Source organism: Dipodomys merriami, unplaced genomic scaffold, assembly GCF_024711535.1.
Source record: "Dipodomys merriami isolate MVZ:Mamm:240054 unplaced genomic scaffold, mDipMer1.0.p SCAF_32, whole genome shotgun sequence".
Classification (NCBI taxonomy): Eukaryota; Metazoa; Chordata; class Mammalia; order Rodentia; family Heteromyidae; genus Dipodomys; species Dipodomys merriami.
The window spans coordinates 17,347,876-17,372,777 of NW_027204715.1; the positions used below are offsets into that span (position 1 = coordinate 17,347,876).

At 34.2% G+C, this 24,902-nt stretch overlaps 1 long non-coding RNA gene across 1 annotated transcript; it reads right to left on the reverse strand.

The window, feature by feature from the left end:
• Positions 1 to 1,806: 1,806 nt before the first annotated feature.
• Positions 1,807 to 20,154, reverse strand: LOC138841427 (uncharacterized). Its single transcript, XR_011376431.1, has 4 exons — positions 20,081 to 20,154; positions 9,823 to 9,927; positions 4,525 to 4,581; positions 1,807 to 1,866 (listed from the first exon to the last, which is right to left on the reverse strand). It is a non-coding gene; the product is annotated as an uncharacterized lncRNA (long non-coding RNA).
• Positions 20,155 to 24,902: the final 4,748 nt, after the last annotated feature.

Consider the following 24,902-nt stretch of genomic DNA (forward strand, 5'->3'; position numbering starts at 1 on the left):
TGGCCAACTTGGTAGGCAAGATTATAGAAAAGAGCTATTAGTGACTAGCTGTAAACTTGTATAAACTGTGATGTTTCAGATATTTTAGGCATTTTTTTCTTGCATCATGACACATGATGATGATTGGAGCTAAATAACAAATGTTTGTAATTTTGGTTTTAGTATTCTGAATCCCAGTAGTAAGATACAATTACGTTTATTTCTAAAGAGTTTGCGTTTAATAAATCATAAAACTGTAGTGCAAATAGAAATTTCAAGTCAATTTCATTTTAATTTTAAGGAATACACATTGATATTTTATAAGAACATTTACAACTACATTCCATCGTTATGGCATAGATTTGCACAGTGTGGTTGAAACAAATTTACCATTTCATTATATCCCCATACCTTTCCCTTCTTTCCTCTTCCATAAGCAAAGTTCAGTGTGTTTCATTATGTTGTCTTCAAATGTGTGTGTGTGTGTGTATACACATATGTATATATACATATATACATATATTTGTATATAGTGTGATTATGACCTCCCAGTGTATCTATATTCACACAAGAAATACACTGCCACAAATATTTAAAAGTTAATCTATGTATCAAAATCATTATGTTTCCTTACCTAAGGATCTCTTTGTCAAGCTATCTAAACAACTTTCTTGCTTTAAGCAATTTTCCCTGCTTAAAAATCTTTTACTTGCTGTTGAGAATTTCATGTAGCTGTACTTTCTTTCCCTTGATTTTTACCCTGAAACATAAATTGCTTGTGATCCTTCTATTTGGATGTATACATCTTTATCTGTTACATTTTGTTACTAAAACACATTTTAAAAGCTAACTAGGTTTTATGTATCCAATACATTTGAGTTGCTTCAAATTTTTGACTACTCAAGATTACTTATTATCTTGGTGTAAAGTTACAAATAAGTTTGATTGCCAAGAGCTTGAGAGAAATTTGGATAATTATTCATATACTTGCCTAAATTTGGGAATTTTATTACATAAAAATTATGTATCAGTAGCCAGGTGACAGTTGCTCAGGTCTGTAATCCTAGCTACTCAGGAGGCTGAGATCTGAGGATTGTGGTTCAAAGCCAGCTGGGGCAGGAAAGTCCGTGACACTCTTATTTCCAATTAACCACCAGAAAACTGGAAGTGGTGCTGTGGCTTAAAGGGTAGAGCTCTAGCCTTTAACTAAAGACCTCATGGACAGTGCCCAGGCCCAGAGTGTGTACACAGATCATATATATATATATATATATATATATATATATATATATATATATATATATATATATATATATGATAGGATCTATCTATCTATCTATGTATCTATCTGTATCATGTTGGAAAACTATATATTCTCACTGTAGGAATTTTAAGCATTATGAATCTAAGTAATCCACAACCCTTTTCTATATACTTCAGTTGCCCTTTTTATTCTATAGAAGAATATGAAACTTAGAATATCTATAAGCATCTTCTCGATTTCCTCATTACTCAGTTGCCTGCCTTCCATGCTCCCCAAGCACTAGTTTTAACTTGAACTCCTTGGAATCCCAAGAACAATACTTCATTCTCAAAAAAGAAAAATAAGGCAGAGTTTCAGTCTTCTAAGGCAGAGTTTCAGCCCAAAAATGTTACAAAATATTTCCTATGTACACATTTGTATACACTATCTCTTACTATAGTATGCATAAAGTGATAGAAATTATTTTGTTTAGCAAATATCCAAATTTCAGCATGAACAAGCTGCATTTCTAAATATTGTGCAAGTAATATTGCAGTTAATACTTACCAATATTTGTGAGAGATTCCATGTTAATGTTTTATTTGACAAGTTTTATTTGATCTCTAATTGCAGGTCTTGGGTGGCTGAGGGAAGGAGAGAGGAAGATTATGTGTTCAAGGCCATCCTAACTACAAATTTTGAAAAAATTATTTTTAAGAGTTTCACTTTGCCAATTTCTACTATGCAAATCTAACAAAAGTAATATAGGAAATAATAGCATCATGTAAAATATTTTCAATTTGATTATGTATTACACTTAGGACCCTTATTGACAAGTATGATCTTCAAGAATATGTGAATACTTTATAAATATTAAAAGGTTCATTAATTTTATAGAAAAGATAATCAGAGTTAATTGTTAAAGTTTTAAATACAGCTGTATAAGTAGTATTATTTAATTCTACAAAAGATGGTAAACAAAAAATCAGCACTAGTGATTACTAAATTTCCATGGAAACCAGTAGCATATATTTATAGAAAAGTTGGTAGTTTATAAATATCAAATTATACCACTATCTGCAGATGTGCCAGTTCTGTCAAACTTTGCCAAAATTATATAATAGTTTCTGAAACAAATCACTGTGATGAAAATGGAAGTAAGTGAAAATCCAACATCTCCTTTTACCCCATGTTTTAAGAATACACAAAATAAGTAAAATTTAATTGTCACTGAGTTAAATATAGACAATATAATACAATACAATTCTATCAAGACTTGCCACTTATCTTCCTGTCCATTTCTACAAATGGGCATCATGCCGCATCTTCATAAAAATAATCAGATGTACAAGGAAAGAAATTATTTTATTAAATTTTTTTATAAATTAAAATTTAAATTATGGGTAATATGAAAGGTAGTAAATTTTTCTTTGCACTATCCAAACCTAGCAAAAAGAAACAAGTTGCACAATTCACCTGCTTGCTGTACATTTCTCTGATTCCTGAAAAGCACATACTCTGTTACTTATTCCTGTTTATATATATATATATGCATACATATATACATATGTATATCCATATACATTCATTTATATGTATATGTATTTGCATATACATGTGTATATATACATAAGTATTTCATCACATAAGAGATGAACTATAATAATTCAGAAATTCTTATACTTTTATAAATCAATTACTGGAATAAAGTATGTGAGTGATTCCTATTTTTTATTAATCATATTTTGCTCTGTAAAAGACCAATCATATCAATACAAATTCCACACCTCCACATCCACATATAGCTCTACAAAACTAGGAAATAACATCAGAAACATAATTGATTCGTCCATATATATTTGTGATAAAATTACCTAGTTATTCTTCTTCTAGATTTGAAATAATTAAAATTACATTAAATTATAAATCAGGCTTTATTCTGTAATTACTAAAACATATACAGTCTTAATTGCCTTAATATCTTATGCACTGAAATGACAAACTGTTTCTATTTTTATATCTTAATTGAAAGCATGTGCTCAGATAAGCCTTTTCAAATTATTTACCAACTAATTGCTGTTATGAAACTCTTCTTTTTTGATAATACAACTATTTTACCTAGCATCTCTCAGCAGTGCAACCTTATCATTGAATTATTTTTAAACTACCCATGTCCTTTCTGTTTGCGTATGCCTGTTTATACCATTCTCAACCTTTGTTGATAGCAATTTGGCTGCAAAAGTCCAGGTTATCAGCCTTTTCAATATGATGAAAGTGGTTACCGTAGCAACTGAAGTACTGCAGAATCTCTCAGAACACCTGCTCATCCCACTCACAATCCTTGCAGCTGAGATGTAGGCTCTTGAAAACTGCTTTATTATTTTCATTTTTGCTTCTCTAAGTTCAGGTAGGTTAGGAACAAAGAGTATGCTGATCTTGACTACTTGCATTGTCCAAAAGACCAAGACATCTGTCTGCTTTAGGATTATTATCGTGGCTAGCAATTAGTATTTTATTTTCTCTTTTCCCCCAAATAGTTCTCTGTGTGTCTTGCAGCGTCCTTTACATTCCTTGACATTGGGAAGATTTGGCAATCCAGCAAGGACAGAGAACATTCTGTTAGCACAAACGACAAAATGCAGCTCCATTGTCACCCTGGGGCTTTTTATTCAGCCAACATTCATAATTCATTGGGTCTGGTAATATAAAAGGGCAATGTTCCTGAATGCTTGAGAAAATTACTGTCATACTTTAGCTTATAAATTTTTTAAATTATTCATTTTCTTGATTGTGTTAGGCCATTCTCTTTTCCTTGAAAATTTGACTGAACTTATTCAAATAAATTGTGTTAAAGCTTATGAAAGCAATTATAAAACAAAGTCATTCAGTTATTTTCTCTTAAAGCCAAGTTAAGAAACCTAAATTTAACTTAAGGTGTGCCATAATATACCATTGTAATAATTCTATGAATCTTTTCAGCTCATTTTTGGATCCTAAATTTAAGATTTCCTTTGAGATTAAGTAAACCAAGCCAAGAAATCTTGTCTAGATATCACATACTGTTTTCCACACGTGGATGGAAATGCATAAAAGAAATCTCAGATAGAAAAAGGATTAAATGTAATCTTAATTATCAATGTATTTATGGATCATCAAATATTTTTTCTGAATGTTTTATATACTAATGTGGGTTTTGATTTCTTTTAACTTTCAATTTACTCAGAGAAGTAGTTTTACATGATAATTCGTTGTGAACTTTAATTCTAACTATGGAAAATGCTTACTGGTGTAGTGGTACATACCTGCAATCGTAGCAAATTGGGTAGATGAGGCTGAAAGAGGACATGTTTGAGGCTAGCCTGGAAAATACACAACATTGAGAACTTGTCTCATAATAATATAAAACTAAAATGGTCCCAGAATATTAGTTTAATGATATAGTACTGTCTTGCATGAGTAAGGCCCTATGTTCAATCTCTGCTATCACAAACCATAAGTAAACATATAAAAAAGGTAATCATTGGGTTGGGAAGGTGGCTCAGTGGTAGAGCGCTTGCCTTGCATGCCTGAGGCCCTGGGTTTGATTCGATTCCTCAGCACCATATAAGCAAAAAGAAAAAAGCCAGAAGTGGCGCTGTGACTCAAGTGGTAGAGTGCTAGCTAGCCTTGAGCTGAAGAGCTGAAGGATAGCGCCTAGACCCAGAGTTCAGGCTCCACGATCGGACCCCCCCCCCTCAAGAAAGGTAATCATTATTTTTCTTAAAATGATGCAAAAAAGATCACTTTTTGTTTGTCAAATTTCCCTTAAGCTATTCATCGACTTTCCCATTTCAAAGGGTTCTAAATATCATATTTTATAATAATCATCTCAGTGCTTCAGTCTCAAGAAAAGAGTATTAAAAAATTATATTATGAGAGCCATGTTCAATGTGTAAATTAATAAATTTAAGATAAAGTATATGTGTGTGTCTGTGTTTGTGTGTGTGGCAAAAGTTCTAAGATAATAATTACTTAAAAATTTCAAAGATGGTTAGAAATTCTACTAATTTGTCATCATTTTTATTACATTTTGAAATCAGCACAAATAAAATGTGGAAGAAATGCCATGAAAGATTTTGATTCTATTATTTTGTACTCTCTCCTATTCAAAAGTAACCCAGTTACTAGGGTTCTGGGGCTCTATTTTATTTAATATCACAACTTATTCCTCCTTTACTTTCTTCCTCATCACCTATATTCTGCTTTGTACACAACCTTGTTGTTCACACAGAGGGAATCATTTTAATTGCTGCATTCCTCATGTCTATATTCTCACAGATTAACCCACATGACAAACTTTTAACATGTGCATAATTTAGTATTTTGAAAAATCAGAAAAATCATAAATATATAATGTGTCTTTCACAGCCCACAAGTTTAGCAAATTATTAAATTTGTAATATATATCATTCACATTTGCACATATCAAATATTAAAAATTGTAGACTCAACATCACAAATCATTATATCTTTATGTGGTTTTAGCTGTTGTAATGAACAATTCCTAAATTTTTGGTTCAACATGATTGACACTGATGCTCAAATAATAGTGCAATATAACATCATATGTTTGCAAGTAGCCTGCATTGTGATTCAAAGACTAGGTTACTTCTATATTATTGTTATATGAAGCAATTTGTACACTCTTCATTCTGGTATTTCTTGAAGTTGAGAGCATGAAATATACAAACACTGTTCTCTTTCAAAATCACATTCATTTTTGAAATAGTGTTACAAACATATTAATGAAGTATTTCAAAAAATGAGAAGGTAATGCAAAGACTTCTTCTGTGGCCTCCCTTAGTTTCTTCTCTTTTAACACTTCATATTACAATATTTGTGGCAATCACTGAACCAATATTGAAGTGTTATTTTTGATATTTTAACAAGTATACTTTCTGTTCTGTGATCCCATAGAAGGTATGTTTGATAGCTAATTGTTATCTAAATTAAAGTTATTCTAGGATATATTTATTTGAATTTCCTTTGTTTTTATTACATTCATACATTAGGCATTTTGTGGATTACATATGTATTTTAATTTCTATGCCTTTCCCTGCTCTTGATCATGACAATATTCTCTGGGAATATTTTGTATATTTATTGCCACAAACTTAGAATCTACTTTTCCAACAAACAGGGATTCTCATTTCTTTTTTGAAACTTGTCAAAAGTTTACCATAGGATGGAGTTTTTTTAATGTGCTTGTTTTTAGCTTCCAGATAAATATGAATGAAATTTCTGTTTTGGTAAATAAGACAGTTAATAGAAGTTATTTCAATACAGGAATTATGATCCACTTGCATGTAATATGGTAAAACTAAATTTATTTTGGTATATCCAACTTTTGCCCATTCCAAAATGAATCTTTTCATAATTCATGTTTGACTATCAACAAAATCCTCTTCGATCCCTGAGAAATCTGACTCATCCTTTTTGTTTTGAGAGTTAAAGTCCAGGATTTATTCACAGCAATATTTGAATAAATTACTTGTACTTTATTTAGAATAGCATCATCAACTAGTGTACTATTATTATGTATTATGATTTTTGCTTTGTTAATATAGACTTAATGTACTTCTAGGTTTTTTGTTTTTGTTTTAGTTTTTAGTTAGAACCTTCCCTTTACCCCTAATCAGTTTTCATAGAGCTTTATTTATGTATTTGCCCTAAAGTTAGGTGTTTTATCAAGGTCTTTGTTGTATTGAGGGATTACTCAGAGCCTTACAAGTTTTTTTTTCTTTTGCATTAAGATATATTCTTTGTAAAATTTGTCAAATCTATAGGTTATTTATACACAATTAAATTACAATACAGATAATTTACACTATTCTTAAAAATATTGCCTGCTCTTTACATGTGCTCAGATATTCACTCTTCCTCCTTTTTCAGAAATATAGACAGCCCCTAAACATTTTATTCTCTCTATACTTTTTCTGTCTTTTCATATGTGACCTATTGGTATCATGCAGTATTTAGTTCACCTACAAGCTTCTTTTATCTAGGTATATATTTTGTGGTTCATTGCTGTTTTCTGTTACTCAGTTCTTTTTGTTATTAAAAATTTTACTCACATACATGTTTCTATAGAATAATAAGTTTCACGATAATGTGGGTAAATGCTTGGGAGTACAGAGGATTGACTGTATCATATGACTGTGCTTACTTTTTAAAAGATTGCCAAATAGCTTTTCAAAATACCATGCCCTGGTCCATCATCTAGGGGAAGAAATTGATTTATTACAGTTTTAGATATTCCCCTGTAACAAATATTTTCTTTCTTCTAACCTTAGCAATATTAGGTGAATAATGTTATCACATATTTGACATTGTGCTCATGAAATACATACACATTTTCCAGAGCAAATATCCAATCTTAATGTCTACGATGTTTGTTATGTCACTTTAGAACTTTTACCCAAGACTCTAAGAGTTTATATGTTTTACTTTTATTTTCAAGTGTTAGGAGAATTTTGCCTTGTATGACATATGTAATTTCTTTAATTACTTATGGATTCTAAATTTTTCACATAGTTTTTGACTAATTTGATTTGATTAGCAGTACCTCTCCACATATTGTTACATATTGTTACATTTTCCATGAAAGTGTTTAATATAAGAATAATATTTTTTAATTTTTCTAATAATTCCTATATATATCAAATTAATCTAGAACTGATTTTTGTTTTTTTGGTCATTATAAATGTATTTATTTAATACCTTTAACAATATTTTGTGTGCTTTGATTGAAAGCCACATATGAGGTTTTTGGGTAATAGCAACTTTGGTAAGAAGCATTCGGGTGAAGTTTTGATATTTTCTTTTTTTATATGTGTTTTTTATTGTGAAAATACTGTACAGAGGGGTTAAAGTTACATGAGCAAGGTAATGAGTACTGTTATTATCAAGCATGTTTCCTCCTCATTTTTTTTTCTCCTACCATCCCTCCCTTCCCACCTCCACAACTACACTCCCCCCCCCCCCCGCCCCACTCCTGGCAAAAGTTGTAAAGTTCATTTTTCTTTTTTTTTTTTTTTGGTCTGGTCATGGGGCCTGAACTCTGGGCCTGGGTGCTGTCCCTCAGCTCTTCAGCTCAAAGCTAGCGCTCTACCACTTGAGCCACAGCACCACATCCGGCTTTTTTCTTTTTGCTTATGTGGTGCTGTGGAATCGAACCCAGGGCCTCGAGCATGCAAGGCAAGCGCTCTACCACTGAGCCACCTTCCCAGCCCCGGTAAAGTTCATTTTTCAACATAGTGTCTTGTACAACTCATTGTCACAATGGGTCAAACTGTATCCCTATTTAATCTTTTTGTTTTTTTCCCTACCCCTGCCTAAATTATACTGAAATGAAACACTATGAAACAGGGGTTATACCATGAGGGAGGAACATACAAAGCAACAAAAAAAAAATTACATGGTGCCTTATAAATACATTAGAAACAATAACAAGCAAGCAAGAAAGAAACAATAGGAAACAAGCAAGCAAGCAGGAAGAAAGAAAGAAAGAAAGAAGAAGAAGAAGAAGAAGAAGAAGAAGAAGAAGAAGAAGAAGAAGAAGAAGAAGAAGAAGAAGAAGAAGAAGAAGAAGAAGAAGAAGAAGGAAGAAGAAGGAGAAGAAGGAGAAGAAGGAGAAGAAGGAGAAGAAGAAGAAGAAGAAGAAGAAGAAGAAGAAGAAGAAGAAGAAGAAGAAGAAGAAGAAGAAGAAGAAGAAGAAGAAGGAGGAGGAGGAGGAGGAGGAGGAGGAGGAAGGAAGGAAGGAAGGAAGGAAGAAAGGAAGAAAGGAAGAAAGGAAGAAAGGAAACAAAACACTTGTGTCCCTATCTTGGGGTTCATTTCTCTTGTGTTCATCTTATCTGGTCATATGTACATAGCTTTGGACATCTTCTACTTGTCCCAAACATATACTAGTTATTGCAAATAAGGGAAACCATGGAATCTATGTTTCTTTGGGCCTGGCTTACTTCACTTAATATAATTTTTCCAAGCCTTTCCATTTCTTTAAAAATGGGCAATATCATTCTTTCTGATGGAGGCATGGAATTCTATTGTATATATATCCCACATTTTTTGATTCATTCATCCACTGAGGGGCATCTGGGTTGGTTCCATATCTTAGCTATGGTAAATAATGCTGCAATAAACATAGTTGTGCTCTTAGCCTTAGTATGGTCTTGTTTGTGATCATTAGAGTAAATGCCCAAAATTGGGATTGCTGGGTCATAGGAGAGCTCTATGTGGCGTCTTTTGAGGAAACTCCATACTTCTTTCCAAAGTGGTTGAACAAGTTTTCACCAACAATTCAGCAAGGTTCCTTTCTGGCCATATCCCCTCCAGCATCTGTTGTTAATAGATTTACTGATTATAGCCATTCTAACTGGGGTAAGGTGGAATCTCCATGTTGTTTAGATTTGCATTTCTTTTATGGCTAGAGAGGTTGAGCATTACTTCATGTGTCTATTGGCCATTCTTATTTCCTCTACTACATAAAGTCTGTATTTCATTCTGGTTATGGCTTTCATTTTTGTAATTATAATTCTTGATGCCAAAAGTGTATTTACCTGTCCTTGAGTTTAAGTTACCGACAGTCTTCAAGTTTCCCAAATATCTTTTCCTTAACTTCAGTCTATGTCATGCAATGGAAGCCCAGGTGGTTTGGTGTAAAACTGTGAGAAACAAAAAATGTGCTGTCACCTTGTGTGTAAAACTAGTAGCAAAACCTTCAAATCCCTTGACTTATCAGAACTGAAACTGGATGTCTGGCACATTGATTTTAGCATCTCTCTTCTGAAAAGACTTTTCACATAGGTCTGAACACCAGTGGCAAAACTTATTAACATGGTTCCATGAATCTGGAAGAGGGTGTGAGGAGGGCAGTGCCTGTCTAGCAGCTGTGTCTAAGCAACTGCCTCATGAGACAAAGCCTGGTCTTCAGGGGATAGCTGTCTTTCTCAGCCAGGATCTTAGGAAGGAAAAGACAAAAAATAACATTTAAAAGGCATTTTCTGATTTCTATACAATATTAGATATTAACATAGTCACATTCACACATCACACTCCTTAATTACTAGAGAAATAATTAGAATTTATGGAAAACTGGGATCTAAGAATTTAGTCCAGTGCTCTACAGCACACCTAAGTGCAGAGTCCACATCCTAGGAAAATGATTGAACTGTGTGAAGTGTGTCATTGGAAATGTTCTTCTCAATGTACTTGCATTTGCAAAATCATCTGAGAAGTAGTAATCCTGTATGGTAGAAAAAATTCCTAATTGAAAAAAATAAGAACCTAGCATTTTTTTCCTTAGCCAGATTCTCTCTAATATTTGTGTGGTATCCATGGAAACAATGAAATAATATTATTCTTCCTCTTCCTAAACCTGTGTCCAGACAATTATTGCTTCCATAAGGGAATCCAGGACCTTTAGTTCCCAGTCTTTTGTATCAGATTTATGTTGAAGTTGTGAAGAGTGTATTATGACTGTGATTGGTGCCTTTAAGTTTTTTGTGTGAGGCAACATTACTCTGGTGGTAATTACATTTCTTATTTAATTCTGTTTTTTTTTTCTTTGTAGGTCATGGGGCTTGAACTCTGGGCCTGGGCGCTGCCCCTCAGCTCTTCAGCTCAAGGCTAGAGCTCTACCACTTGAGCCACAGTGCCACTTCCAGTTATCTGATGATTAACTGGAGATAAGAATCTCACAGCTTTTCCTGCCCCCGTTGGCTTTGAACCACGATCCTCAGATTTCAGCCTGAGTAGCTAGGATTACAGGCGTGAGCCACTGGTGGCCAGCTCTGAATTCAGTTTTAATATGTTTCTGGTAGATTCTCCTAATTATACCAGACAATCCAGTATTATTGGGAATAAATATCTATCACCATCTATCACTATCACCATCTCACCTTCAACACTGATACGTTCTCTCTTATTGTACTTTCTCTAACATGTAACAATACCAAAAACAAGCAGTTTTCAATTTTTGTATAGGAATTCTTTTTGGCATGACATCAATTCCAGCACCTCACAACTATATTCTATTTTTATTCTATGTAATCATCCCCTCAGATAATTCTCTTCAAGTCTGATTTGTGCTGGTGAGATCAATAATCACTAACTATGGTAGTTATGCTGCTGACAACCACAAGGCAATTTTTTTTTACATCTGAAACAGAGCACAGCTGCACAATTTATGCTTAAAAATCCCTGAAATTTATTTTTACATTCTTGAAACCCCTCAAAAAGTCTCTCAGAACTAAAGGGAATTGAGTACATAGCCAAAACAGAGTCCTGTTTATAACTCTATTTAGGGAAGATAAAATTATCAGAAACTGATGTGTGGAGAATTGTAGACAGACCAATCCTGCAATGTTACCAACTTCTTATCTCTTTTAATTGTTATGTGTCACAAATCCACCTGGAAGCCAGAAAATAGTGAAATTTATTTTGTATAAAAATTCCAGAAAAATAAACAGCTTTAGTATAGTCTGAACAGGATAGAAGAAAAAAAGAAACAGCGGGTTAAGCCTGCGAAGAATCAAAGAAAATCACTCAGTATAGCTAAGTTCTTTCTATCCATTTTTCTTTTTTGGCGGGAGGGGTCCGATCGTGCGGCCTAAACTCTTGGCCTGGGCGCTGTCCCTCAGCACTTCAGCTCAAGGCTAGCACTCTACCACTTGAGCCACAGGGCCACTTCCGGCTTTTTTTTTCTGCTTATGTGGTGCTGAGGAATCGAACCCAGGGCGTTCAGCATGCAAGGCGAGCGCTCTACCACTGAGCCAACTTCCCAGCCCTCTATCCATTTTTCTGAGATAACACACAAAATGTTGTCTGCCAAAACAAGAATGTAGACTCAGATCAACTAGTGATCACCAATAACTTTTATATAATCCACTGGGGAAAAGAGGAAGATACACATTTAAATTAATTAAATTAAATTAAAATGCAGTTTCATTATCTCTGTTTCTGTATGGGGACAAAGCCTAAGCATGTAATGGCTTCCTTCTTTGTTGAAGTGTCTTAAATTTTCCAGCACATGGGAAGAATTGAGCAAGAGTGGAGATGGCCCAATCGTTTATTTCTATGAAATCTGATATCCTAGTGTTCTAGGTTTACTGCATTTCTGTATTTGAATCAGAACTTTGAGACTAATATTTCACTCAGTATTCCTATGTCTAGAGTCCTTCTTAGTAAAATTTTCCCTTGGGAGCCAGGATCTCTTCCCCTATGAAACCATTCTTATGTCTAACATTTAAGTCCAGAAAATACCATTGGCTTCCAAAATAACCTGGAAATAAAAGAGCATATATGTACAAATTATTTTTCTCTTAAGGCCATAGGCTTTCATTCTTACAGAACCAAAGCTTATATGAGCAGGAAACAAATATATAATTAGTAGATTATTTGTGGCCATAATGAGAATGGTCACTGTCAAACTCTTCATACTATTCACATCTCTCTCTTCAGGTTCAACAGATATGACACTATATATTTCCTTGTTTTGACACATAAAAATGGAAGTTCCTTAAATGTCTTCCTGCAGAATTGTGACCAAAAAATAAAATATAATAAAAATCAGAACTCCCAGACTGTATACTGTCATTCAGTGTATGGTATGGAAGCACCCCAAAATTAAATTTTATTTGAGTTGATTATCCCAATATTTTCTCCATGAAAAAGGCTGTTTCCCATCACTGGTTGCTTGCCCTTATAATATTATCTTAGCTAATCAGGGACCTGGGGTCTGAGGATCCTGTTACAAAGCCACCCCAGGGAAGAAAACTCCACATGATTCTATTTCCTAGTAAGCAGCAAAATTTCAGACATGAAATGTTGCTCAATTAGTAGCATATCAGGCATGTGTAGAAATAGCTGAATGAGAGAACTAGGATCTGAGTTCAGGTATTAATATTAGAACCAAAAAAAGAAAGAAAGAAATTCTGCCATTTCATGTTATATTATTAAAAATATGATGATAATGGCAGAGACATTGCCAGCAAAGTAAATTTACATCCAAAATAGCATTTCTGGATTTCAAGGTTAGATGACTACATAAAAGTGATCCAATTAAACCCATCTGCTACTTGGGCCTTCTATGAAATATTTCATGTAATTGATCAGTCAATATGTTGGGTTAAAATGAACACTCATATTATCAGGATCTAGTCCATTTCATGACAACTTTTGCGTAAGCTCCTAAAGAAGGTTGAGGTAGCAGGGTAAAAACAGAAAAGACATCTATTAGTTTTAAACGTTTTGCTTCTATTCTATTCTGTATCTCCATTAATTTCTGGTTGTATAAGACTTTGCTATCTGTATTATGTTTACTTAAGCTACTTATTTCTGTAGTTCTAAGAACACAAACAATAGCAAACAATACATAAGCAAATTAATGAGCTAGTGTTTTAATCAAATTAAAGTTACACAAATAATATGACATGTTAAGACGAACACCTATAATTTGGCAGATTGTAATCTGTTTGATTAATGAACATTGCTTTTGTTTTCACTAACTGTAAATAGTTGTATAAAAGAATTGCTATTTTAAATTGTATTCTTGACCACAGTACATCTTGATTGATGTCACCCTTTAACAATATTCTCACCCATCCTTCCCAAGCCCTCCTTCCTTCACTTCTTTCTTAATTTTGTAAGATATACGTTAACTTCGCGGTTGCATTCTCCCCTCCCATTCTTCCATCTTGCCTTTATGCATCTGCTCATCTTCTCATGCCCCATCCCCCAATTTCTTTACCCCAACTTTTTTACCAGTGTGAAAACTAGTTATTTAACAGATAATGGGAAACTACCAATTGACTGGTATAAGCATGAATCATATTGACCCAGTGGGGTTATTGAAGTTGTCTTATGTCATGTCATGTCATGAATGCATATTTATTCATCTTCATGTTGCACTGTATGAATTAGTAACTGCTTGCAATCAAGTTTTTTGAGTCCACACTCCCAAAAATATAGGAAGCTGCTTATTAAACATTCTCAGCCCACCATTATCTGAATCTTTTCTTGCATAATTTTTCAGTCCTGCTTTAATATTTGCCAATTCTATTTACCAACAAATTATTGATCTACATGTCTAATGTTATGATTGATTGTCTTATGCTACTCAATTCTTGATGGACTGATAGATTCCTCCAATGGTAACATATGTCAGGAATAATCATATAGAGTTCCCAGTCAAGACTCCATAATTAAGTAATCATGACTGGGATATTTTTCTGGTTGAAAAATGCTCTAATAATTTCATTGGTTATGTTTGATGAATTCCCTTGTCTTTCTGGTATAACACAAATTCTAGCCTCCATTCAAATTCCAGAAGTTCCATTCAATGGAAAAATTCAAGTGCATCATGGCTTCATCCATTTCATATCTACCTGTAAAGAATCACCACCTCACGCGTTTCCACTAAGGTTGATCGTTACCTTTCCTAGTGATTCTCTATAGAATGTCCAACTACAAGTTTGTCATTGTAATATATAATCGAAGAGGCAACCCACTACTATATATACTTCATGATTTACCTCCATCTCAACATCTTGTTTTCTTTCTTAAAAAAAAATGCAAAGAAATTCAATCATTTATCATCTTTACTCCAGGAAACCAAGAGTCTACTCACAAAATTAGCCAAGTAGCATTATTATTATTTTTTTTATCAGTCATGGGGCTTGAACTTTGGGCCTGAACACTGTCCCTCAGCTCTTTAGCTCAAAGCTAGCACTCTACCACTTGAGCTACAATGCCACTTCCAGTTTTCTGGTGGTTTATTGGAGATGACAGTTTCATGGACTTTCCTGCCTGGGCTGGCTTTGAACCGTGATCTTCAGATCTCAGCCTCCTGAGTAGCTAGGATTACAGGTGTGAGCCACTGGCACCCAGCTTAGCATTCTTTTTTTTTTCTTTTTTAGTGGCACTTTCAAGAAACCCATCTCAAGTCTAACATATCAGGTAACTTTCTGTATATTTCTGGCAAGGATTGTAAGTCTGATCAGGTAACGTTCTGTACAATTCTGGCAAGGATTGTAAGTCTGAGTTCTGATCACACATGTAACACATTCAAATTGGGAAGTGAAAATTGTTTTGGAAAGGAGATACTTTCAAGTGAGTAATTAAAGATTATAAAATGCATGTGGTAGATAACTCTCCCAGCAACCACTGTAGCAGAAATTTCATGATGCTAGAGCTGAAGGGAAACAAAAAAAGAAGTTTTTGGAAAGGCTTCATATTAAGATAACATGTTTGGCCAAGGGTGATGGTAAATACCAGTTGATATGATAGGATGGGTGCCATATGAACAAATACTCTATCCTAATAAACCTGATTAATAGTTAATTATGCTGGATTCACTGATGACATGCATTAAAGTGAAAGATTTGGATCACACAGCCAATTCAATACTACTTAAGAGTAAATCTGGAAAGTTCACAAAATAATATGCTAGAACAGATCTAGTGTAAAGGCCTAAAAGATGTTCTAATTACAATTACAAATTAAAATTAATTTGCAAATCAAAATTTTTCAGGGAAAGTCTCTCAGAAAGACCAAAGAAAAATCATCCAACATAAACTGCATCATCACTAATAACACTAACAAGAATGACAATAATTTTCATGGCTCCAATTGATTATGGTAACTAGAAAGGTATCAGAATTTCTTTAAGATATCTATATATAATATCATTTTTATTAATTATTAGCAATGTGTCTCAGTGAGTTGGGTAATGTCTGTGAGGATACACAGATACTAAGATGAAGATTAAAGTCAAACCTTCATCAGAAAATAATAGTAAACCACATAAACAATGAGCAAACTCAAGAAGAAGGAATCAGTTGATGAGGGAAAGGAAATATAAAGTTGCTGTTCAGTAATTATGGAATAGTGGTGATAAATTAGCCCTGTAAGATATGGATGCAACTACATGCCATATATTCTCAGTTGTTTTATTTGGAGTATTGAGAAAAAAAGTAAGATGGGACCGAAGTGTTAAAACATTAATCAGTATACCTGTATGTACTGGAAAAGATGAAGCATTTTGTAAGGGTGGGGGGAAAGGACTATTTGAGTCAAATAGCCGATTCTGAAATCCAAGGACATTCCCAGATTATGTAAGGAAGTTGACTTCAAGAGTTTCCTTCCTTCCTTCCTTCCTTCCTTCCTTCCTTCCTTCCTTCCTTCCTTCCTTCCTTCCTTCCTTCCTTCCTTCCTTCCTTCCTTCCTTCCTTCCTTCCTTCCTTCCTTCCTTTGCTTTCTTTCTTTTTTGTCAATTGTAGAACTTGAACTTGGGGCCTGAGCTCTGTTCTGAACTCTTTTGTTCAAGGTTATTGCTGTACCATGTAGAGCCATAGCTTTATTTCCAGCTTTCTGGTGGTTAATTGGAGATAAAATTCTCATGAACTTCCCTACCAGAGCTAGCTTCATACCACAGTTCTCAGATATCAGCTTCCTGAAGAGCTAGCGCTAGGATTTCAGGTGGGAATTACCAGTGCTCAGCCTCAGGAATTTTCTTGTTAGGGTAGACTGAATATTTTAATTGAGTAATTCCTCCTGAGTATCTAGGATTACAGGCATGAGCCACTCTCACCCAGCTAATTGAGGATATTTTTTTGCATCTTCTATTCTAAAATGCTTGACATTCACCAACTTCATATACATATTTATATACATTTTAGATAAAAATTGTGAAAGTAGCTGGGTGAGGGTGTCTTATGCCTGTAATCCTAGCTACTAAAGAGGCTGAGGTCTGACGATCATGGTTCAAAGCCAGCTAGAGCAGAATAGTCTGTGAGACACTTATCTCCAATTAAGCATCAGAAAACCAGAAGTGGTGCTGTGACTCAAGTGGTAGAGCACTTGCCTTGAGCTGAAGAGCACAGGGATAGCGCCCAGGCCCAGAGTTCAAGCCCCACGACCGACAAAACAAACAAACAAAAAAAGTGAAATTATATTTTTATGGTTTTTCAAAACTTTGAAGAAATATCAAATATTATAGTGATTAAGAATAAAACATTAAAAACAATAACCAAAAACAAAATAACAACAACCAAAAAACACCTCTTGTGTCCATGTCTTGGAGTTCATTTTGCTTAGCATCATCTGATATATACTATATGATTTCTTGTTTCTTTTGGATGTCCTCCTCCCTATGGTATAACCCCTGTTGTCACTGGGTACCCTGGTATTGTATATACATTTATCCAAATTAGGGAAGGTGAACAACACAATGGTGATACAAAGGACAGGGTAGGAACTAATGTATTAGCAATATTTATAAAACAATATGTTGGAAATGATTGGTACAACTTTGGTGGGGGTGGTGACTGGGTTGGGGAGGGAAAGTAGGAGAAAAATGAGGGAGGGGTAACAAATTTGACACAAAATGTATTTATTACCTTAGTTATGTAACTGTAACTCCTCTGTATATACCCTTGAGAATAATAAAAAAGAATAAAACATTTTAAATTTAATTTCATTTTTACTCCCAATATTAAGTTTTAAATTAATTTCTTTGTTTTGAAATAGGGAGTGCAGGGCTGTCACCATCTTGGCCACATTGTGGATGATAGGGTCTGACATCTTGTCTTCATGGTGGGGGAAAGTGAAGCTTCCTGCCTCCCCAGGTGAGGGGCATGCCTGAATCCCTGGAGGAGGTGTGGGGTGGCGGGGGAGCAGGGCTTGGCTGATAGGTTACTACTGGGACTGGGAGTTTCCTGTGGACCTGGCCCCCCCCCACATTTGACCCTATTTAGCCTAGAGCAACTCAGGTGCCATTATACCATGCTATAGGTCTCCGTGTTTGTGGCCTGGTTCCTGCCTCTTCTCCCTCACTATGGTGTCCCAATTCAGCTCCGATGGAAAGCTGTTTGTTGGTATTGTTTTTTATTCTTTCTTTCCTCTGTGGCCTTCAGTTCAGTTTCCTGGCAGGCTGTGTATTTGCTGTATTTGTGGACTGCTAGTCTTTGAGATAGGAATCCCTCATGAAGTCACTAGCCTTTTAATAAAGACTCCATGATTTGATCTTCCAAAATGTGGCTTCTCTATATTCTTCATCTTATAACAGTTTCACAAACTTGACTCATTTAAGACAATAATTAAATTGATGACTAAGATTATTTTTTTCACAATCCCATTGCAGAAGAAGAGTTCATACAAATAATTTAATGTTCATGAATTGGAAACATCAACTAAATCTCCTTAATTCACTTTGGAAGAAATATTCTAGAGTAATGTCTTAATTTAACTGCTGATTTTGTTTTAGCTCCTGCAAACATAGTTACAGGCAATGGATAATGATAGTCATTCTTAAACCACACAAACAATTTTTATTTTCATGGAGAACTAACAGCAGTACTGTATTTTCTGCTTCAAACAGGTTAATGAAATAGTAATCATAATAATCACTCTCTGTCAGGAAATGTTTATTATATGTCAGGTACAATTCCAAATAATAGGAATCATGTCAACATTATATCAACCTTCTCAGGAGTGTGAAAGTAAAGTTCCATCTATTTTACAGATACAATCTGAGATGGTTGAATAACCTGACAAAAGTACTCAGCTCAAAAACATTGAGCTGTATGACAATTGATATTCAGAGTCATGTATTCTCCAAGACTTCTGGCTACAAAGCCAAGATCTTTACAATGAGCTGCATGATTGAATACTTTGTTACTCAGCATTTTATCTTGAACAGGTGGATGGAAGAAAAAAAAACACAATATTTTCTTTACTTCTAACATAAGAAGATATGAGTCAGTGTGTCAAGAGCTGTTTGAATTAAGCTACACCAAAGTATATTTTGTGATTTTTGAAATGGAATTCAAAATCATTTATGATATATGTTAACTTAAAATAAAAATGCAAACAATCGATTTGATATTTTAACTTTAGGAAAATATGAGCACACCTTCTTTCCTCAATTTCCCCTCACCCCTGCTAAACCTAAAATACCTTTTAAGTATCTTAAGAAAATAACATTAGTGTAGAAAAACAAAGGACAGCATGTATATGAAGCTAGGTAAAAATGCTTTTGTATTTGTCAAACTTAATTTTGTATGGCATTTTAGACTTATTTACCGTGTTTTATTTCTATTATGAGACCCATGAATATGTTCACTCTATTCCTTATATTTAAATATGCATAATAGTCATATTCCCTTTATTTAACAAAAATTTACTGTGGTTTATGAACACTAAAATGCTCCACAAAACAGAATACTTCATTTCTAAAATTCTGTAGTTATTGTCTCCATGCATTTGCATCTAAATCAGTAATAGTTTATGATTTCAATTTGTCATTTCATTGCTTTCTATAATTCAATGACAAAGAACATAAACTTTTATTTGAAAATTAATTACTTATTATGTCCATGTTTGCAGAACAACAAATTAGAAATATGTGGCAATTTCCACAGAATGAATAAGAAAAGAGTATCTTACATTACTTTAAGTGTTTGAAGCTAAATATTATTACTGAATAATACCCTGTGCTCTCTAAATGTGAAAATAAAAGCCAACAGAACAGGGACTAAATACATTACTTATGTTACTCAACATAAAAAACAACAAAAAAACCCATAAACTTACTATATTAAATATGTCAATATCAGCATATATCCCACATACTAATTTTTCTCTATTCCTAAATATAGTTGTTAATTCTCTAGCAATTAGTTGAAGAGTTTTGGTAAGTAAGGAATATACTAGAATTGGGAATGCAATTCATTAATTGCCTAAAACTTTTTTTCATTTTTTTTCTAAGCATAAGATTATCTTTGCTCATACTTAAAAATAAATAAGCTATTGACTGACATTTGTAATGTTTTCTGATTCATCTTGAATATTCATTTCTGGATCATTATCTTTCCAGGGGTGATGGGAACTGTGATTCCCATACCACCTAATAGGCAGATCACTATAAGCATCAACATCTAAGAAAGAATTCTAAATTGTAATTATGCCTACTAGAGAAAGATTCTAAGAAACAATCATTTGTTACTGCCTTTGTTGCTCTGGAATCTTCTGTTTAATTCCGTTTGTGAGGCACTGAACTCCTCATTAACATCAGCACCATGTTCTTTCCCTCACTTACTTCTTTCCTAACTTACATTGTGAGAAATAATAGGTGAAGACATATAAACTATTTGTGAATAAAGGGTAATATTAATTATTTTGGACAGCTATTCATCAATACATGGTGGCCAAGACCGAATAATTTCCCATAAATTATTTACTCCAAGCTGCATTACTGAATAGAGGAAGTAATTTTTTTTCAGACTGTACAGGGATATTTACAGTGGATATGTCAGTGTTACAGTTCTGAGTATAGAATTGTCTAGAAGATATTTTCTATGTTGGTTTCCATCATTTATGTTATTTTAATGATCCTAAAGCAATACTTGAATATAAAATATAGAAAGATAAATTCATCTTTGACTTTTACAATTTTGGACACATTTTGTCTCTTAAGTATAGGTGTGACTATTTCTATCTGATTTATTTCCCTCACTGTCCAAGACATATGAAATGCTTTGAATTTGCACCACCAAACCAATATGCAGCCCATGTAAGTGTGAAGAAGAAACACAGAAGAAATGGTTCATATCCTAGAGAACTGAAACTCACAAAAATAAGTATTCTGTGATATCCATCTTAACCAGCTTTTACATGTATAATCTACCTAGAAAGTATTCATATGAGGGGTAAAATAAAATTTGAGTTATATGAAGTTTGTTTTATGATAAGGAGTCTGATTCAACTGCTTTAAGCAGTGCTGGATACATTTGGAGAGCTGGAACATAACTGACACAAAATAATATTGTTCAAAAATAAGTATAAGGAAAGAAAGAATTCAGCATTTAAATAAATGTTCCTGATACTGCAAAAATATAATCAGACATTTGTTCTTAAAAATTATAATGTTTGTGGGGCTGGGAAGGTGGCTCAGTGGTAGAGCGCTTGCCTTGCCTGCTTGAGGCCCTGGGTTCGATTCCTCAGCACCACATAAGCAAAAAAGAAAAAAGCCAGAAGTGGCGCTGTGACTCAAGTGGCAGAGCGCTAGCCTTGAGCTGAAGAAATGAGGAACAGCATCCAGGCCCAGAGTTCAGGCCCCACAACTGGACCCAAAAAAAACAAAAAACAAAAAACAAAAATTGTAATGTGTGCTATTCTTTACTGTTAATGTAACTCTGTAATTTTAAATAATTGTTAATTACATAAAGCTTATTTCTAAGACACACTAAAATAAACGTACACATTATGTAAATACAGAATTAACCTGGACAGGTCAAAACAATGTATGGGCTGATTATTTCAACACACTGCCATTTTTAATACAATATTGATGTAAATGGTAAAATGTTTCAATACATTACTATTGCCAAAATTTTAATGCATCACCATTATGCTGCTCTCTATTAAAAGTTGAAATGTACCCATAATTTTTACATATTCATGCAGTAGTTATTAGAATGAAAGCTATTATCTCTATTTTCCTATAATTGTCAGTTATCAGCTGAAATTGAATTGTAAAATCTATGGCAACAAAAATTATTATTGGCCGGGTGCCAGTGGCTCATGCCTGTAATCCTAGCTACTAAGGAAGCTGAGATCTGAGGATGGCTGTTCAAAGTCAGCCCAAGCAGGAAACTCCAGGAGACTCTGATCTCTAATAAACCACTAGAAAACTGGAAGTGCCGCTGTGACTCAAGCGGTAGAGCACTTGCCTTGAGCCGAAGAGCTGAGGGACAGCACCCAAGCCCAGAGTTCAAGCCCCATGAATGACCAAAAAAAAAAATCATGCCAGTTTCATGTTTTAATTTATTTGTAAAAGTTTTGTTTTTATTATCTTGAATTAGTTGTATACAGGAATTGTCAATCAACAAAGTATTTTATGAGTATAACACATATCTTGAGCAATACGATACAATAGCAAAAGTATCAATAACTAGTAGAGCAACGACCTAGCAAGTGTGAGACCCTGAAGGCAATTCTAAGTCCTACTAAGATACTACTAATACTACTACTACTACTGCTACTAATAATGTCATTTCCTCAGAAATTAACGGATTGAGATCATTATGGTAAGAGAAATATGCCCAATCTCAAATTGACAAATATTAAATATTTTCTCTTTTAGGAGAGAAACAAACCAAAAAAGGCACAAATCATGAGAATAAAAGGGTGAGTATTAGGGAACTAAAAGGGGAAGAGAAAAGGACCAAGAAGCATAATAAGAAAGAGCAATAGAAGAGATGAATAATCAAACTGCATTATTTGCATCTGTAGAAATGTTATTATGTAACTCTTCACACACTAGAAAAATGACTATGAAAACATTGTTTCTCAAATCCAGTCTCTTGTTTGCTAATCAAAACAAATTTCACTGGTCAACTATTTTATTCTCCAAATTCACTGCATTGATTCATTTCCAATAATTTTCCCTACATTCTTCCTTCAATATCCACAGTTTTACATAGCATAGTTTCTTATCCTGATTTGAACAATTTAGATCACTTTAAACACTCTATGAACAGTGTGTGTTGTTTCACTGGGGTTGATTTAATCCCATGTGACTATGATGACTCAAGGAGAGACATTCAGGTTGATGAATGTTTGCTACAAAAGCCTCATGTCCTTTTAAAGTCCTTTCTTGATTAATCTACACTATAAAGTTTTTTTTTAATTTAATTTTATTTTATTTGAGAACATACTGTACAGAGGGGTTACAATTACATGGGCAGGATAATGCATACATTTCTTACCAAGCATTGCATCCTCCTCCTTTGTTTACCCTTCACCTCCCTTCCCAGCCTCCCCCCTCCCCCCCACCCAATCATACCCCCCTCCCCCCCCCCCACACCGACATTGTAAAGCTGGTTTTGACATGACATTTTGTACTTCTCATTGTTGCAACAGGTCCACCTGAATCCTTAAACGACCTGTTTGTCCCCATCTCCTCCACATGTTATACTGACATCAAATATAGTGAAAGCGGGGGTTACACTGTGGGGGAGGGACATACAAAGCAACAAAGAAATAATCTTATAAATGCGTTAGAAACACATGCATGAAAGAAACGAACACATTAAAATACATATTTAAGGGTTCATTTTCCTAACATCACATTATCTGACCTTTTCCGCTTGACTCATACATATACTAGATATTGCAAATAAGGGAAACCATGGGACCTATGTTTCTTTGGGCCTGGCTTACTTCACTTAATATAATTTTTTCCAAACCTTTCCATTTCCTAACAAATGGAGAAATGTCATTCTTTCTGATGGAGGCATAGAATTCCATTGTGTATATATACCACATTTTCTTGATCCATTCATCTACTGAGGGGCATCTGGGTTGGTTCCGTATCTTAGCTATGGTAAATAATGCTGCAATAAACATAGTTGTGCTGGTAGCTTTAGTGTGGTCTTGTTTGTAAACATTTGCGTAAATGCCCAAAAGTGAGATTGCTGGATCATAGGGGAGATCTATGTGAAGTCTTCTGAGGAACCTCCATACTGCTTTCCAAAGTGGTTGAACAAGTTTACATTCCCACCAACAATGAAGTAAGGTTCCTTTCTGTCCACATCCCCTCCAGCATCTGTTGTTGTTAGAGTTCTTGATTTTTGCTGTTCTAACTGGAGTGAGGTGATATCTCAATGTTGTTTTGATTTGCATTTCTTTTATGGCTAGGGATGTTGAACATTTCTTCATGTGTCTATTGGCCATCCTTCTTTCTTCTTCAGAGAAGCTTCTCTTTAAGTCTTTCACCCACTTATTTATTGGGCAGCTGTTTCTTTGAGGATTTGTTGTTGGGGGGTTTAATTTTTTGAGTTCCAAGTATATTTTAGATATGAGACCCTTGTCCATTGTATGGCTAGTAAAGATCTTCTCCCAATCGGTGGGCTTTCTATTGATCTTGCTAGCTATGTCATTTGCCCTGCAGAAGCTCTGCAACCTTATGCAATCCCATTTGTCCAACCTTTCTTTGATTTGTTGTGTTTCCGGGTCTCTATTCAGAAAATTTCGGCCTGAGCCAAGGATACCTAGGATTTCTCCTATTCCATCCTGTAATGTTTTCAGAGTGTCTGCTTTGAGTTCAAGGTCTTTGATCCATTTGGAGTTGATTCTGGTGCAGGGTGATATATAAGGATCTAGCTTTAGTTTTCTACATGTAGTTAACGAATTTTGCCAGCACCATTTACTGAAGAGGTTGTCTTTCTTCCATTCTATTTTTTTAGCTTCCTTATCGAAGATTAGATGGCTATAGGTCTGTAGGTTCATTTCTGGGTTTTCAATTCTATTCCATTGGTCCTGAGGTCTGTTCTTATGCCAATACCAAGCTGTTTTGATTACTATTAGAACTTTTTACTTCTTAGTCTTTTCATCAATACTGCTTCCACAACAATGTTTTCTACTAGCAAATTAATTCATAGCTGAGCTGAATCCAGCTGCTGCAACCAAATTCCTTACATTTTCCCACCATTCTGAAAAAAATTCAATTATGAGTCTTCCATGTATTCCATTGCTTATTCAATGTTTACTAAGCATTGTTAATGAAAAATTATTCAGCTGAAAACCTGTTTGTATTTTGAATTCAAGCTATCCAGTACCAATAAAGGTCTAAAAACCA